Source organism: Lycorma delicatula, chromosome 4 (genome assembly GCF_047948215.1).
Source record: "Lycorma delicatula isolate Av1 chromosome 4, ASM4794821v1, whole genome shotgun sequence".
NCBI lineage: Eukaryota > Metazoa > Arthropoda > Insecta > Hemiptera > Fulgoridae > Lycorma > Lycorma delicatula.
In genome coordinates, this window is record NC_134458.1 from 115,943,293 (window position 1) to 115,961,125 (window position 17,833).

At 27.6% G+C, this 17,833-nt stretch overlaps 1 protein-coding gene across 1 annotated transcript in view; it reads right to left on the bottom strand.

The window, feature by feature from the left end:
- Tob (Transducer of ERBB2) overlaps positions 1–15,899 on the bottom strand; it is a 275,091-nt gene extending 259,192 nt beyond the window's left edge. The window contains exon 1 of the mRNA XM_075363995.1: positions 15,491–15,899. The gene's annotated coding sequence lies outside the window, so the exon portion shown is untranslated. The remainder of the gene's footprint in view (positions 1–15,490) is intronic.
- Between the last annotated feature and the right edge of the window lie 1,934 nt (positions 15,900–17,833).

The following is a 17,833-nucleotide window of genomic DNA, read 5'->3' on the forward strand; positions in this document are numbered from 1 at the left end:
AATGGAGAATGAAAAGTGGCCAAAACCTATATTAAATCGAACGCTATCAGAAAGGAAGAAACTGAGAAGACCACCTGAATTGTGGTTTAAACAAGTACGGAATAATATGACTGCTACAAAATTAGAGGAGGTAGATTAGAAAGACAGAGAACGATGGTATTTGGGACGCGAGAGACGGCTGGAGTGGTAAAAAAAGCTGGCCAAGTATTGACTTTCTCAGCTACCCCGGTCAAGTCATACAACATCTTGCACAGTTTTTTCATTGCAAAACCTTTCACGGATTGCCGGAAACTCTTTGCAATTCAATCATTAAAAATCGTATTTTCATTTTCATAATGAACGTTTAAATATAAGGAACAAAAAAATATTTTCCCTATATTTTTAAATTTTGGATATTCCATATAAATGGGACTTTTTTATTGATTATAATGATTACCAAAATAATATTTAAGAATCAAAATTTCCAAATTTCAAATAAAAAAATTTTGAATTTGGGAACTCGATTACTCTGTGGGGACAATTTAATAATAATAATAATATTGTTTTTTTTTTATATAAAAAAGTGATCCTTAATTAAAAAAAAATTGTTTAAAATATTGAAAATATAAAGTATAACATTTATGGTAGTAATGAAAAAAAAAAGTTGCTTATTTTGGGTGTGGTATATTATAGTGGCCAAAACTGCTTAAATTTTATTTCTCCTTAAAGTGGCAAAGAAATATAAAAAAACGTATTTTTTAATAACAGAAATTGAAAGAGTTAGAAATAAAAAACAGAATATTATAATTTTTAGTAGTGAGGAATAAATTTAAAAAATCTTTCGAAAGATATTTATATATAAGTTAAGCTTAATAAATTGGTTAAGTAAAGTTTTTTCTAAATCTGACACCCCCTCCAATAAAGGCTAAAATAAGAACGTAAAAAGTTTCAAAAAACCTTTCTGTGTACGGGGTTTATAATCCTGAAAAATTCGATATACTTCTTGATAGCTCAATATATGATGTATAAAATACCAAAAACTTTTTGAAAACTATTGAAACCGAGCAAAAACTTAATATAAATATTTAAGAGGTGGAGATTAATCTTTGAACCCTTTTTTGGGATTATTTATGTATGCAGTGTAGGCAAAAACTTTGCTAAAGTTTTTTCTCTGAAGAAGCTAAAGGGTCTCTGAAGAAAATCAAAATTGGTTTTCGCAATATCCCCCACCCCTTTAACATTTTCTGAAAAAAAAAACAGTAGTATGATCGATATCACATTTATAAAAATATTTGAGCCGAATTTAAAGAAAATCGGTTCTGTCAATCCTGAGATATAAGGTAAAAGCAGTGTAACACACTTACGTACACGTACATATGTTTTGGATCTAGATGAACTAGTAGGACTCTAAACCATAAAGATTTGAAAAAATCCCGACACCCTATTTTTTATATGATCACCATACTCTTTATTATAGGTATTTTAGCTACATTTCTAGCTTCTGTATATTCGCCGGTAAAATAAAAACTGGCTATACATATAAAATCCATGTATATTTTTATGAATAGCCCACTATTTAATATAATAGCCAAACATTAAAATTAATTTTTCCCAGTTTTTAAAACACTAACAAACAGTAAACTGCATTAAAACTCATATCCTAATGGATGTAATATAGCGGTAGCATTCTCAGTTCTTACTTTTAAATGTTTTTCTTTTAATTCTGATATGCTGTATAGATTTATTATGTAACACTCGTAAATAAGTAGAAAAACCGGATTTAACCGATAAACATAACAGCCTTAGGTTGGATTAAGTTTATGGTAATACCAATGGTTAGAAATGAAGCGTCCTTATATAGATTCATTGACACAAAGGCTTTCATCAAAACACACTAACAATGAAATTATAACTCAAATAAGTTTCCATATCCTGAACAAAATCAACTGAAAGTCTAGCCAAAATCCTAAGAATACCATCGGTATAGAAAAGATAAAAAAATAATATAAAAGATTGTATAATTTGGATTTTGAAACTGACAAAAATCTACCTAAAAAGTATCTAAAAGGATCTTTGTAGGATATGAATTTCGATTTTTCTATAATTTCTTGAGAAACAAAAATATCGTTATCCAGATACAATATAATGAGCAACAATTTTGCGTTGATCAGTTAAAAAATATGCTACAATAAATTATTTTTGCTTTAGATAATAAAAAAGAAAGAAAAATTAATAGATTAAGGTTATTTAATATGAATTCTAGTATTTCTTCAAAATTAAATAATTTATGTAAGTGTCAAATTGAAATATAAACGAATATATTTCCTACAGGAAAATTTCTTTCTAATATTTCTTAGTAAATGATTTAATTTAATACTGCTGTTAAGATTTCAGAAATACCACCAGAGTAATAATAAAGTATTTAGAACTAGTTTGAAAATAGTTTATATTGTTTAGAGAAATCGCTTAGATATTTGATAAATTGCTTTTCGAATTATTAAACCACATACTCTATATTACATCCTCTCTGTTCTGTTGGAAATGGAAATTATTATGGTATTTTTTCTGAGGGTTACGGGCAACGACTGTTGTGATCATTTGTCCTTTTCCCAGGCAAAAAAGAAAAAAAACTCTTTTCCTCCGTGATAAAATCACTAGCAAACTAGTAAGAAATCTAGTCTTGTCAAACAGATTATTCAGAAGTAGATTTGTCATAGGACATTAAAAACTTCAAGAGAATACAAGATAACAAGGATGTACCTTGCCACTTCAAAAAATCTTCCATTTCAAAGAAATTCCATATCTATCAAAACAGCTGCAGTCATACAATTATTAAAAAATTCATCCTTTCATTAAATTTGTCAAAGCTCATAAAACTACCAAAATTTTTATTTTCTATCTTTTGGATTTTCCCTTAGGTCATTCTTTCTCTTCTTTTTTCCATCTTTCTGACAGCCTCCACCTCGAGTTCCAGGATACCTGAGGCTTCGGAGATGGAATCTTCCGATCCTCAACAGTAAATTACAGAGGATTCTTTGCTGCCAACATCAAATGATATTATAATAATAATAATTATATTTATATATAAGGAAACCACAACTTAAGTGAATGGTATTTTTGTACTTTCATACCTCAAAACGTAAAGAAAATTCATTTTCTCCTCCCTCTCTACCATGACCGAAAGTAATAACGTACTTTTCTTCGAAAAGTGGGTAAAAAACTCAGGTTAAAAGATAATATTCGCCCATTTAAGAGAGGTCACATACAAAAGCAACATCTTAACGTCATTTTTCTATATTTTTTTTTCTTACTTTTATGATGACCAACTTTTTTCCTTGTGTAGTTTTTTTTTTTTTTTTTTTTTTTTTCATTTGGCCAGCGTTTACTATAAATTTATCCACATTTTAAATAAAAAATTTTAAGAAAAAGTAAAACCAACTTTTAAAAAATCTACTAAAACATTAATAACTGGCAACCCTCGTCACGGCTTCGTCCGCGCTATATGCATGTAGAACTTCAAAAATTGTAATAATATTTAGTAATTATCTGTGGGTTATTGCTCTCAAAGGTTCTCACTATTCATAACATACGGACGAAATAAAATGTTTAAATGAAAGATGTGTTTCCAAAACCAAATTTTTAATGAAATCAGGAAGATATTGAAGTTGATCAAGAACTACTTTGCTCCCATCATAGCAAAGTCCATGAGTTTATTATCCTATTTTTCGGCATTGCAATGGTTTTAAACATGTTAACTATTTCGATATCTTTCTAATTCAATTAGCCAATTTCAAGCAGATAATCAAAATCTGATTTGAGACCTCTCGAAGGTTGAACTCAATTTTGAGCCGAGCATATATATTGCTCCTCAAATCTTTGAGAACTCTCACGTAAACTCACATTTTCTGCAGTCATAAATTGTATAAGCCGTAGGAGTTCTCCTTCCTATCTGTGACTTCGCCGACCTAGGTGTTATAAAAATATTAATACTTAATTAAAAGTCGAATCTATGAGTGTCATGCGTATAGCTTATTCTGATGGAGTTTCTTAGTTCAGTGTGTCTTAGTTCAACGAATATATCCATTTTGACCATCCCTGAATCCATTTTGACTAGTTTCGGCGTGACGTCTGTACGTACGTATGCATCTCGCATAACTCAAAAACTATTAGCCGTAGGATGTTGAAATTTTAGAACTTTTGTTTTGTAGATACATTGAATTTTGAAATACATTGTAGATGTATTTAGAACTGTTCTAACATCTAGTTGTACACCTCCCCTTTTAATTGCAATCAACTGGACCAAAAGTGTTCAAAAAAAGCCCAAAATCCAAAAGAGTGTGAATTTTGGACTTTTTCTTAACTGCAGTAATAAGCCCTCATTGAGAGCTTTTCAACGATATACATAAGTAGTACTTATTTTCATTGGTTCCAGAGTTATAACCAGAAATCAGCTGATCTGAAAGTCGACAGTTCCAGCGTTCAAGTCGTAGTAGAAGCAGTTACTTTTATACGGATCTGAATACTAGATCGTGGATACCGGTGTTTTTTGGTGGTTGGGTTTCAATTAACCACACATCTCAAGAATGGTCGAACTGAGACTGTACTTCACTTACACTCATACATATCATCCTCATTAATTTTCTGAAGTAATACCTGAACGGTAATTCCCGAAGGCTAAACATGAAAAAGAAAGAAGAGTTATAACCAAATGAAATCTTAATTAATGAAATATTTGGATCTTAAAAGGGGAAGGCACATCGGTTCGAATTAGACTTTATCTGCTTTTTTAACTTTTCTTTTTAATATAAATATATTGGTTTATCAATAATTATTAACCTCTCATTTTAAAAAAAATTACGATGAATTGTAATTCAATAATAACAACAAAAAAATGTGAAAAAATATCAGAAGTTATTAATGAAATAAAATTTTATGTACTTTTCATTTTTTTTTTAAATGTGTAAATGTAATTTAATTGGCGTACAAGGAAGTCATGTGTTGCCCGCATCAGATTTTGTTATCTTAGGATTTCTTCTAGCGGATCACCACCAGATTAAGCAATGACATTAAATTTAGTAAAACACATAAATTTCTGAAGTCGATATCAATGTTGAAGCTCAGTATCAATAGCTAATATTCAATAATATACATAATAGGTAATGAATCGATATAGATAATCACAACCGATATAGACATTAGATTTAGTAAAAGAAGTTCCAGGTTATTTATTTATACTTCTTTTTTATTTATGATTTATAGAAGTGAAACTGGTGACGTTTGAACTGTGGTAAATATTCTGTGGGATTAATAAGAAAGCTAAAGTTAAAATTTCGTAACGATTAACGCTTTTTCGCGATAATCGGGAAGTAACCAAAAGGACGTTGTCTCTTTATATAGTAGTGAGATGAGATAATATTTCTTCAATTCTTTTGTATAATTTTTAATCTATGAAGTTTGAGTCAAACTAAGAGTGAGTTATTGGTAAACATACATTTAAATAATTTTCTAGCTGGATGCCGATTTCTTAGAATAGAAATTTAAAGAAGAAGAAGAATAAGAAACTAAAAGATTTATTGTGCTGGAGATTTTTAAATTTTATTTTCTTACACCACGAAATCTATAAAAAACAAAATTTCTTTGAATTTTTCAGGAATTTCAGCAATATAACTTAAGTAAAATTTTGTAATTTAAGATGCAATTTAATTATGCAATTAAATATTATACAATAGAATAATAGTCTTGCTGGTAGCAGAAAAAAGTTAATAAATAAACATTAAATGGAAATTATTATTGTAATTTACTTACTAAGTCATGAAATATAACACAATACTTTATTGGAATTGTATTATTTATTAATATAGAAATATTTTAAAATTAGGGTAAATTCCATTTTTATTCGTATTACATTTTATATTGAAATAAAATATAACCTTATTTTATACTACATTAACTTTATTAAAAATCAATCAAATTAATTAAGTGAAACTAAACTTAATCTCATTTGAATTAAATTTGCATTGAAATTAAATTAAATTATAACATTTTAATTATACCTAAATTATAAATTATTAGGTTTTTTTTTTGTCTTCAGTCATTTGACTGGTTTGATGCAGCTCTCCAAGATTCCCTATCTAGTGCTAGTCGTTTCATTTCAGTATACCCTCTACATCCTACATCCCCAACAATTTGTTTTACATACTCCAAACGTGGCCTGCCTACACAATTTTTCCCTTCTACCTGTCCTTCCAATATTAAAGCGAATTATTAGGTAGTTTAATTTTATTATAAAATCGAAGATAAGATTATTTCCAACCCCTTTTCTTTCACACAATTTCTTTTATTGTACAATTAAATTGTGTGAGGATTGAAGTAGTTTCTTCGCTGTCTTTTTTTTACTTTACCGGCGAATATATTTAGAATAGCTATATATTAAAGAGGAAAGTATGGTAATCATGTCACAAATGGGGTATCGGGTTTTTTGCAAATCTTTACGTTTTAGGATCTAAGTAGTTCAACTAGACCAAAAAATGTGTGTCACACTTCTTTTGGTTTTATATCTCAGGATTAACCCAACCGATTTTCTTCAAATTTAGCTCTAAAATTTATATATATAGGGCATGATCGTTTTATTTTATTTTTTCAAAATTCGTTAAGGGAGTAGGGGATATTGCGAAAAAATCAATTTCTGCTTTCTTCAGAGGCACTTGAGAAAAAACTCTACTTTGATAAATTTGTTAACTACATTGCATGTAAAAATAATTCAAAAAAACTTTTTAAACAAATAATCCTCCATCTCTTAAAACTGAAATATATGTTTTTGTTCTTTCCCTCTACTTCCCTTTGGTTTAAATATTTTTCAATCTTTTGAAAAATTATACTTCATGTATAGAGTTGTCAAGAAATGTCTACATTTTTTTTAAAATTATAGACCCCGGACCCAAAATGAAGAAAGATTTTTTGAAAAATATTTTTTTCTATGTTAGTAAGAAATATGATGTTAATCATACAATCTTTATTGTAGGTGATGTTAGATTAAGACAAAACTCTACTTAAATAAATTTGTTAAGCTTAATCTACATATGAATATTTTTAGAAAAATATTTTTTTTAATTTTTTTCTCCCCTCTACAAAATATATTTTTTTTGGCTTGTATTCTGTTAAATCTTATTATTAAAAGTCATGCAACACTTTGCCAGCTTTTTTTAAAAGAGCGAACAACTGGCGGATGGTTCATCATAGCCCAAAACTCAAGACCACCAAAACACAGACTATATATACTTATCACGGTATGTAGAAATATTTTTAGAAAACTATTAAAAAATTAGATTCAATGAAAAACAAATCAAAATTTTTTTTAAGAATAAAATAAGATAAAGTACACAATTTGAGACTATAAAAGGGCCTCAACATACAAAATGAAGTAAACTAAGATACGGAAGGCAAAATCCAGAAACATTAGAGAAGAATAACAGTGAAATTTGCAAAGCTAATTAAAAAAAAAGACATAAAATTAACAAAACGTCGCGCATGCATATACACAGATATATACTAAAAGATAAATATACATCCCTAAACATTCATATACTTTCATACATGCTTATATACATAAAAATATCCTTATATATTTGCGTAATATAATTGTAAACTGTTCCCACATACTAATCGATTGTTGGAAAAAAACCATTAAATTTCAATGAAACATTTGACATCTTTTAGAAATTAAAGCATTTTGTTTAATTCTCGCCACATTATGATCCAAAAATCACCAATTCTGTACACTATTTTAAATATACGATTGTAAAACCTCATAATGCCGAGAATATGGTCACACACGTCAGAATATCAAGCCTTCTAAAATACACAACTTATTTAGTGTTATATTATTTTCTATTGTATTATGTTAGGCAATATTTAGTTTTCCCAACTTTATTCGATAAATACCTTAATTCCAGATTGGATTTTATATACAGCCATTGGATAGAAATCAAAGAGGCTTCAGACAGGTCTAAAGTCCTATAGACTATAGTCCTTCCCCATTAAATCTCACAAATACCAAGTAAATTTCAAAGAGTTCTTCACAAAACACAATCAATGGTGGTTAACAAAAAAGCCATAGAAATAACCCGGGACGAAAGGATCAAGGAGATAGGAAAAGGTGGGTAATGATAACGGGAAAATCTATCCATTCGTGGAACATGAAACGAGACAAAACTTGTCCAAAACAGTTCAACCTTCTTATTATGAATGATTCAAATAAATGAAAATTATGCCTAAATTTGGGTTGTTTAACTTACAAAATATTATGATTGAAAATATCATCAAAGAAAAAATAAAACCCGCATTCATAAATATTTGATTTTTCATAATTTTTTTTACAGAATTACAAATTTGTTTAAATTATTTTTTCTCTAAATAATGTTTTATCAAATTGAAATGTAGATTTATATAAGTATATATTTATTTTTTACGTTATTTTTTTATCAAATAGCCCCTAAATATTGTTTTTTTAAAACTAGTTTAACAGATCTATATAAAACTTGTTTTTAAAACTTAAAAAAAAAAGAAGAAATAATTGGAATACGATTAAATAAATAATAAAAATTTAAGGTCGTAAGGGTCATAGAAAGTTTCAACTATTTTATATAGGTTAAATAATTTAAACTTTATACTAATCCTGAGAAACTTTAACATCTTCGTCAGTTTTTTTTAATTTATTTATTTTTTATTTTTTAAATTATGAATAAAATAACAATTTATGCTAATATTATTATTATTAATTATTATTATTATATATTACATGAATATGAATTATAAAGAATTATTGTAAACAGAAAATATAGGTAGCCTTGAAAACAAGTTTACAACAAAAATAGATTTGAATTATTTATTTATATTTAATTTTAATTAATTGGTCTATTTTAAATTTGTTCCAATTTTAAACAACATTAATTGGAATCTTTTTTTACGCCTTAAATTTAAATACTGTAAAAGGTTTTCAATGTTAGACAACCATATATACTCGTGTGTGAGTGTGTGTGTGTGTGTATATATATAACATATATATATATACTTTTTTCTTCCTGCTTTTATACATTTTCGTTGCGTAATCTCAGAGAAATTTCTGTTTCATGAGATGGTGTTTTTTTCTCATTAAAAATATAATTATAATATTAAAAGTAAAGAGATGTGTGTATACTACTCAGTTATTGAAATAAAATAAAAATATATATTTTCATACAAATAAGTGTATATATATATATATATATATATATATATATATATATACACTTATTATACAGTGTTACGCAAGAGATAATTCACACAAATTCTTACAAATAATAAGTACATATTGGTAAGTAAAAGGCCCAGAGAAAAGTAAAACTATGGATATTAAATTTTTACAAAGTATGGTATGGAAGACAAAAATTAGAATAATGAGGGGGAAGACCATTGAAAAGTTAATTAGAGAATAAATGAGAAGACATCAAGAAAAAATTAAATAGGGAAAGCTTAAGGAGGATATTACACTGATATTATACTGTAAGCAGTGGTGCAAAAGTAGAAAGGATTTTGGAGAAGTTACGGAGCAGTAGAAGGAGATGGATGTCTGTGATCCAGATGGATCACAGATCTCTCTACAGGGGATCTCATAAAAAAATAAGAACAATAATAGTTTTGTTTTTCTAGCATAGATTAATTTTTGAGTCACTTATAAACTGAGGCTGTTTAACTGGTTAGCAATATATATGTGTTAAATTTAGCCGACGATCTCTTTGGCGGAGTGGTAGCGTCTCGGCCTTTCATCAGGAGGTCCCGGGTTTGAATCCCCGTCAGACTTGGCATTTTTATACACTACAAATTTCTATTTCATATTCCCATGCATAAGCTTTGAGCTTACGTGGTGAATTAATCATCCAAAAAAAAGTTACCAGTACCTAATATTGCCGATGAGCTAACATGAAAAAAGCCTTTCCTGAAAATAAAACTGCCTTTAACGACTATTTCGTATAACGTAATTGTCTAATGGACGAGTTGTGGCGTCCCTTAGCAGGCTTATAGAATACGTAAAATGTATATTTTTTTAATTTCTACTTAAATTTTATATTGCTTATATTTATATAATTATACTTTAATAAATTTTTGAAGTTAAAACATCATTCTAAGTATTTAAATATTGCACCAAGATCAAATTTCTTTCATATCTACGTATTTTCAAACCTGATATTTGCGGAATTTGTCACTTTGCCTAAAATTGTCACGTAATGATTTATTTAAATTTAGTTAAAAGTATAATTTAATTTTAATTAGATTTAGCAAACATATATAATGGGCTTCAAGCAACATTTTTTAAGGAAAATTCTGAGTTAGACTGTCAAAGCCAACTACTAAATTTTAGATTGTTTTATTACCTCTATTGCTCGGTACTACAATGATTATATCGATAATCTTTATAAAAAAAATGTTATAAATGAATGTGTAACGAAATAACAACCGCTTAACTGTATATTCCATTTCCATTTATTGTGTTAATTATGAAGTACTGCATTGTCGATCTAAATTAGCACACAGAATGTAGGTTGTTTAAGTATGATGAAATCGAAAACTTAAAAAATTCTTGAAATCAGATGTGCAATGGTCCCGGAACGACGTTCCAGTACTGCTTTTTGGGAGAAAAAAATTTCCTTTCACATAAAATTCGTTTTAACTTATAGTCTGTCTACATTTAATTTTAAGTATTCATTGTCGTCATGTTTATTAATAAAAAATATTACCACTTCCCTAAATCTTGTGTGACGGACACTGCTGATGTCTGAACATATTCTACAATGTTGAGCAAACGCTGTGAGTCAATGACTCGTTTGTTTACTTCTAGCATATATCTAGCATCATATCTAAAAACGTGGTTTTGAAAATATTGAACCGCAGACGAAACTCGAACTAGACAATTAAAACCAACCATTCTGTAGGATACCAAAGCATTTGCTAAGCTTTTTTGTAACTCTGTGAACATGTTGGCGTATAAAAATTGGATTATTCCAACGAATAAAACATTTTTTACTCTGATGTTTCCACTGATAAATGTTGAGTTGTTCAAATATTTATATACTAATTTTTTTCTGGGTATTACATATAATTGTTTAGTTTGATTCCTAAAACCTTCACTTCAGTTTTATTTTCATTGATAAATTATGAGCCGATAAAATATATAACTTAAATTATAAAAATCAGACCACACGAAAATGGTCCTTGCTTTTGGATATCCATAGACAAACGGCGATAAAATAAATAGATAAAAATCTAATTCAAGAAAAAAAGTTAAACATTTGACATGAAAAAGATAATTTTTGCTTCTAATCAATGTAAACATCGAAATGAATGCATTTTTCGTAACATTGCCATGTAGTCAGCTGTCTGTAGTTGTGAACCATATTCTTGCAGTCTGCTATAATACAAAATCAAATGTTGCGGAAATGGGAAATTTACTAGAGCACCTCTGATGAGATCAGTTACACTTTTATATAAGTTTTATTGTAATTTATTTTTTATTATTTTTAATTCTTCAAGGAGCCAAATATTCTTCTTCCTTATATAATATCGATTCGTATATGTAATTTTATTTATCAACTTTGTTTATGGTTTTGTACTATCCATTTTATTTTTCTAAGAAATACATTTTTACGCTGATTTAGCTTTCAAAAATTTCCCTGTTAGGGGGCGTCCCTTTGTAACTCCTACGTTATTTACTTGTAGTCTATTTTGTCACATTATATTATGCAAAAGTTTTAAATGTATTTGATTTGTTATTGGTTATATATTTAAAGATTGCATTACCTTTGGAATTTTTTTTAGACCTTTATAGCTTTAGATAAAAATTGTATTAAATATTTTAATACTTTCAAACGATATGCAATTCTGTTGTTGAAGTTTCTCAAGCGATAATAATTTTCTGATTGTTGGTCTTTAAAACATAATAATATCAATATAAAAATACAAAATTAGTATTATTTTAATTGTTTGTTTTTTCCTAATCATAGTATTTATGTGACATATTGTCTATGTAGTTTATTCACATTAATTAAACGATTAACATTTATCTTTTACTTTAAACTGGTGTTTGTATGTATATATATATATATATATATATATATATATATATATATATATATATATATATATATGTGTGTGTGAACAAACACCTATCTAGGTAATTAACAAACCTAAATAGAATTCAGAAGTTTACTTCTTTATGTGATAATAGTGGCAAATATTACTCGTATCACAAAATTTGAAAATTAAAAAAAAAAACAGTTTTTAATTTTGATAAAATGTAATTATTTTGTAAAATATCACGTTTTATCAAATATTTTTAACAGCTGTTAGATAATATGAAAAATTATTTCAATTTGTTTAACATTTGCTGGATTCTATCATTCTAAAAATATTGGTCGGTTGGATTTCATATCGATCCAGTATTGAATTCTTATGATAAGAATCCATCACATCAATCAAAATAATTTAATCTCTAAAATACATTCCTCTTTTTATTATTTCAATGAAAAGAAGCAATTACTTCCTATTTATATCAGGAACAAGATTACTCGATTTTAACGTAATATATTATTTATTCGTTCGTAATTATTACTTCAGAACCGCTGAACGAATTTTCATGCATACATAAACTCACCTCAATCATACAAATAAACTTAGTTTATGATGATCAGAAAATGATGAATTATTAAAAGAAATTTAATTTTTTTTAACTTATCAAGCAAGTTATCAAATAAAAACACTTTTAAAGGCTTCTAATATATATAATTAGTTTGAAGCTTAATAAGTATAATTTGAAGATTTATAAATATAAAACTATTCTGTGGAAGAGTAGTTGGTAATATAAATACAACCTTACGCCCAGTAGGTTTTACGTTTTAATTCCGGTAATGCTGTTGGTGTTATTTAAACTACAAAATTAATTTCTTGATACAAAAAAATGCCATGATCTTCTCATCTATTAACAGTAAAACGTTAGAGCCAAAAGAAAACAAAATACTTTTTTTTAGAGGTGGGGAATAAATTTGAATTAACTATTCCTAAAAAATATTCATAATTAGATTAATGTTAACAAATTTGGTTAAGTAAAGTTTTCTCTAACTCTAATTCTCCTTTCAATAAAGGTTAAAATAAGAAAAAAAGTTTTCAAAAAAAAAATTTCTGTTTTAGGTCCCCGACATATTATTTAAAAGAAATTGTAGACATTTCTTGATAGTACGACATATGAAGTATAAACTTTCAAAGATTTTTTGAAAATTATTTAAACCGAAGGGTGATATAGCAAAAGAAGAAAAAAACTTATATGTCAATTTCAAAAGGAGGGGGGTTGATTTTTTGAAAAAGGTTTTTTTATTATTTATATATTCGTTGCAGGTAAGACATTTGTTTTAATAAATTTCCCTGTAAAATGTCTTTGAAGAAAATCGAAATGGTTGTTTTTCGATATCTCTTACTCCATTAACGAATTTTGAAAAAAAAAATAATATGATCAATGTGTGTAGAAATATTTTAACCAAATTTGAAGAAAATCGGTTCGATCAATCCTGAGATATTAGGGCAAAACCAGTGTGACACACATACGTACATTAGTATGTTTTTTAGTCTAGATGAATTAGTTGGGCCCTAAAACGTTAAAATTTGCAAAAAATCCGACACCTCATTTTTGGCATGATTATCATACTTTCCCTTTTTATACAGTTATTCAAGCTATATTCGCCGGGAAAGTAAAGAAATAGGATTCAAGATATATATTAAATGAATAAATACTGACTTTTATATAAAAACAGCCTTGAATTTTTTTTTATATAAAAAAAAGGTTTTTTCTAACATTAATATGGGTACATTGAATTTAATTTATTTCTTTAAACTTAATAAATATTATATTATAAGGATACTGTAACTATTTTTGGACTAGAAAATTCCATCATAAAAAATAATTTACACTTTTTTCTTCTTTCATAATAAAAATAATTTATTTACACTTTCAATTGACGCGTTGACATAATTTATTAAAGTTACTATAATGGGCCGTTCTTCTTTGATTTTACCAGTTTTTGTTGATTTTTAAATTCCTGATTGTATAAACATTGTACAGAATAATAAGCCTAGAAAGATTTAAAATTAAATTTTTGAAAACAAAATAGGTTTAACAAAGTATATCAAACTGCAAACCTATTAAAGTTTGCATTTAAACTGAAAATAATAAACTAACATACCTATTAATAATAATTGAATAAACTAAAATAAAGCATTCTTTGGATGGTAGGGTATTGATTAAATAAGTAAAGTCTAATTATTAAAAAGATAGATAATACTTTATAATAGAATACTTCAAGGTAGATAGTACTTGATCCAATGTAACGTACATATTCTGCTTAAAAAAGATCTGCATTAATTAACTATCGTTTTCCCGTTTACATATTATCACTCTTATACACAAGGAAACAAAATCAACAGTTAAAATTTAAAAAAAATAAAATTATCCTTATAGAAAATAGTTTTAATTTTTTCCCCTTAATTTATCTTAGATTTTTTTACAGTTAAGCAAATAATAATAACAACAATAAAGTTTCCTGTTTCCGTTGAAGGGAACTCAGTAAAAAATTATCATTGGGAAACTTGTTAAAGATTCTCTTTATTTTTATACCTTAAATTTGTTTTAAAACCCTTATTACATTTTTTTTTTCCATAAATTATTAGAATATTTTTTTTTTAATATATCATACGGATATAAATGGATACCTTCCAATGGATTGTCATCCATTTAAAAAACAAACAAAAAAATAATAATATGAAATTTTTTTTTCAAAATTATTTAAAATTTGACATGCTTAACATTTATATTCTAAATTAATATATAGCTATAAATTTATTCAACTTCATCCGGTAAGTTCTATTAAAATTGTTTAAATCATTCTTGCATAACGGGAAAATGTAAACACAATTTGAAGTAATGCTTTCATAAAAATATAATAGACGTGAAAAATGTATTTTAGGAAAATAATTATTTTAACTTGCTTAAAGATAAATAAATGTAAATGCTAAATGAAAATATATTAACCGTACATCAGGAATTAAACCTGGGACCACCTGTTTATATCAAACAGTATTTCCATCAACTCGGCTACTACAGTCTAATAAAATATAAAAATAAAACAAATCATTGTCGTTAATCCCCCAAAATAATATAAAAACCCAAATTAAATATCATACATGGAAATAAAGTTCATATTTGGCGAGATTCCTTAATCGGTATACATCCTGTTGGAATTTTACCAATTTCAGACAAGTTTTATTTTTTCATAGTTTACATAATAAACATTTAATTTAATACCATTAGAAATAAAGAAAATCAAAAGAAAACTTTTAATAAAATAAAAGGAGGGTTTACAAGTTTATAACAGCGATCGATATACTGAAAAAATAGTGATTACATAAATATTAATACCGGCTGGTGACTTACCAGTAAAACGAGGCAGCAGGAAAGATCCAAGACGTCAGATCGTTTGATTCTTAATTTAAATAGATGCAAAACCGAACGCTGGGTGTATGTAAAACTTGTTTTCTGTTGTGATTGTTGTTGTATTACGCGGAACTAAACTTTTATTATATAAAAGTTATTAAACAAAGAGGAGTAGTTGTGTATTATTAAAAAAATAAAATAAATGATAATTTAAATTAAAAATTTAACAGTATAAAAGTACAAAAATATAAAATAACTTATATATCGCAATAATCGCTAGCTGTTAAGTGAGTTGAACTTCAGTACTTTTATTTAATTTTTATTTTTTGTTTTTATTTTTTTATTTTTTTTGGAAAAAATCACTTTGAACGAAGCGGTTGAACGGCGGCAACGATGCCGATGCCGGGATTCTCGGTAGCGAATGGCCGTTCAATTATTGCGGCGCGCCCATTTAAACCGGGTCCTGATGACGTTTACTTCGACGTCATACGTTGTGTTACCATAGTAACGACTGCTACAACGATCCGATGTGACGTCATGCTCCATCTGTAGCCATAGTTACCGGGGAATTGATGCTACGTCATCCACCGTCGCAGCACGACCTGCCACCCTGTAAATTTCGTCCCGCTTCTACTCGCACACACGGTCGCTCGCTGCACCACCATACAACACCTTTTAGACTAAATTCACTCTTCTACAAAATATATTACATCGTTCCATATACTATAAAGAGAAAATAATAATATATAAATTTACTTTCACTAAAAATACTAGTAAATTTACTTAAATAAAAGTTAATAATAACAATTGAATTCCTGCAGTTCTTTTATCTAATATCATCACTTAAGAGAAAAATAATCAACTAAATAATTCAAGATTATTTAATATTTAATTATTTTACTATATATAACCGGTAGAATAAGATTTCCACTAAGAAAACAAACCTACCATATCTATTGGGGGTAACTTGTTGAAATCAGGGTTATAGGAAATAAAATATTTTTAAAAATGCCAATTCTTTACTGAATTCAAATAAGTATTTGCTAATTACAACAAATACAATTTTACAAGTGTCAGTTTTTAATTTCGTAAAGGATGCAGCCCTTACAAATTAATATACTGACAAAGAATAGATGCATTATTATGTTAAAAAAAAATAAATAATAGTAATGTAATGTAATAGTTTGCCTATTAGTGCTAGTTTGACATATTTTAAAAAATGTATACTTTTCGTAATAACTGCATTAAAAAAATAATTATAACAGAATAATAAGTATTGTTATTATTCCACACTTTCACAGATTTTTCTTTTGCCGATGATATTCCCTAAACTCGGAGTAATTTATACTAACGAGATTAGGCTTGCTATTGTTGACTAATTGCCTTCCGGGCAACATGGCAGGTGTCAGTTATCACGCTCCTTTGCATTAGCGCGTAGGTCTTCCACTGAATCTTCAGTTTTTCAAGACTGTTCTGCAGAGTAGATGGTATTATTCCCTCCGCAGATATAATTATTGGGACTATATAAACCTCTTTTTGATTCCACATTTCCTTAATTTCAAAAGCAAGATCTGTATATTTCTACAGCTTATCATTGTGTTTCATGTTGAGATTGTTACTTGATGGGATGGCTACGTCTATTAGGTAAGTTACTTTTTCCATTTTGTCAACTACTACTATATCTGGCTTATTACTATTGATTGGTTTTGTTGTTACAATTCCTTGGTTCCAGAAAAATTTGCGTTGTTGTTCTCCAAAAAGGAGGCTGGCTCATAAGCATAGTAGGGCTTATTTTGAAATTCTAACTTGTATTTGTTGCAGAGTTCTATGTATACGATTTTTTCCACGTTGTTGTGCCTCCTGGTGTACTCCGTCGGAGCTAGAATCGGACATCCAGTGATTATACGGTCCATTGTTTCATTGTGTTGCATACATAGACTACATTTGTTGTTGATATTTTCTTTAAGAATAATTTTTTTTTAATTTCTTGTTGCTACTACTTGATCCTGTATGCTACATATAAACCCCTCCGTCTCAGAATGTAACTTTCCTAGCAACAAGCCAATTATTTGAAGCTGCTTTGTCGACTCCTTCCTGGTCTATTATTATTATTAAAATTTTATTATCTTTATAATTATGTTGTTATTAAAATAATCATAACGATAGTTCTATTATCATTATTATATTGCCGATCTCCGTGACAAACTTGTAGAATCTTTACCTTTTATTCCGAGGTTCAAGCTTCAAGCCCCAATCAGACTTAGCATTTTTCACATGATAAGAAAATTCAGTTTCATCCATTATACTTGAATATTTATTGGGCAGCACTATATTACTATTGTA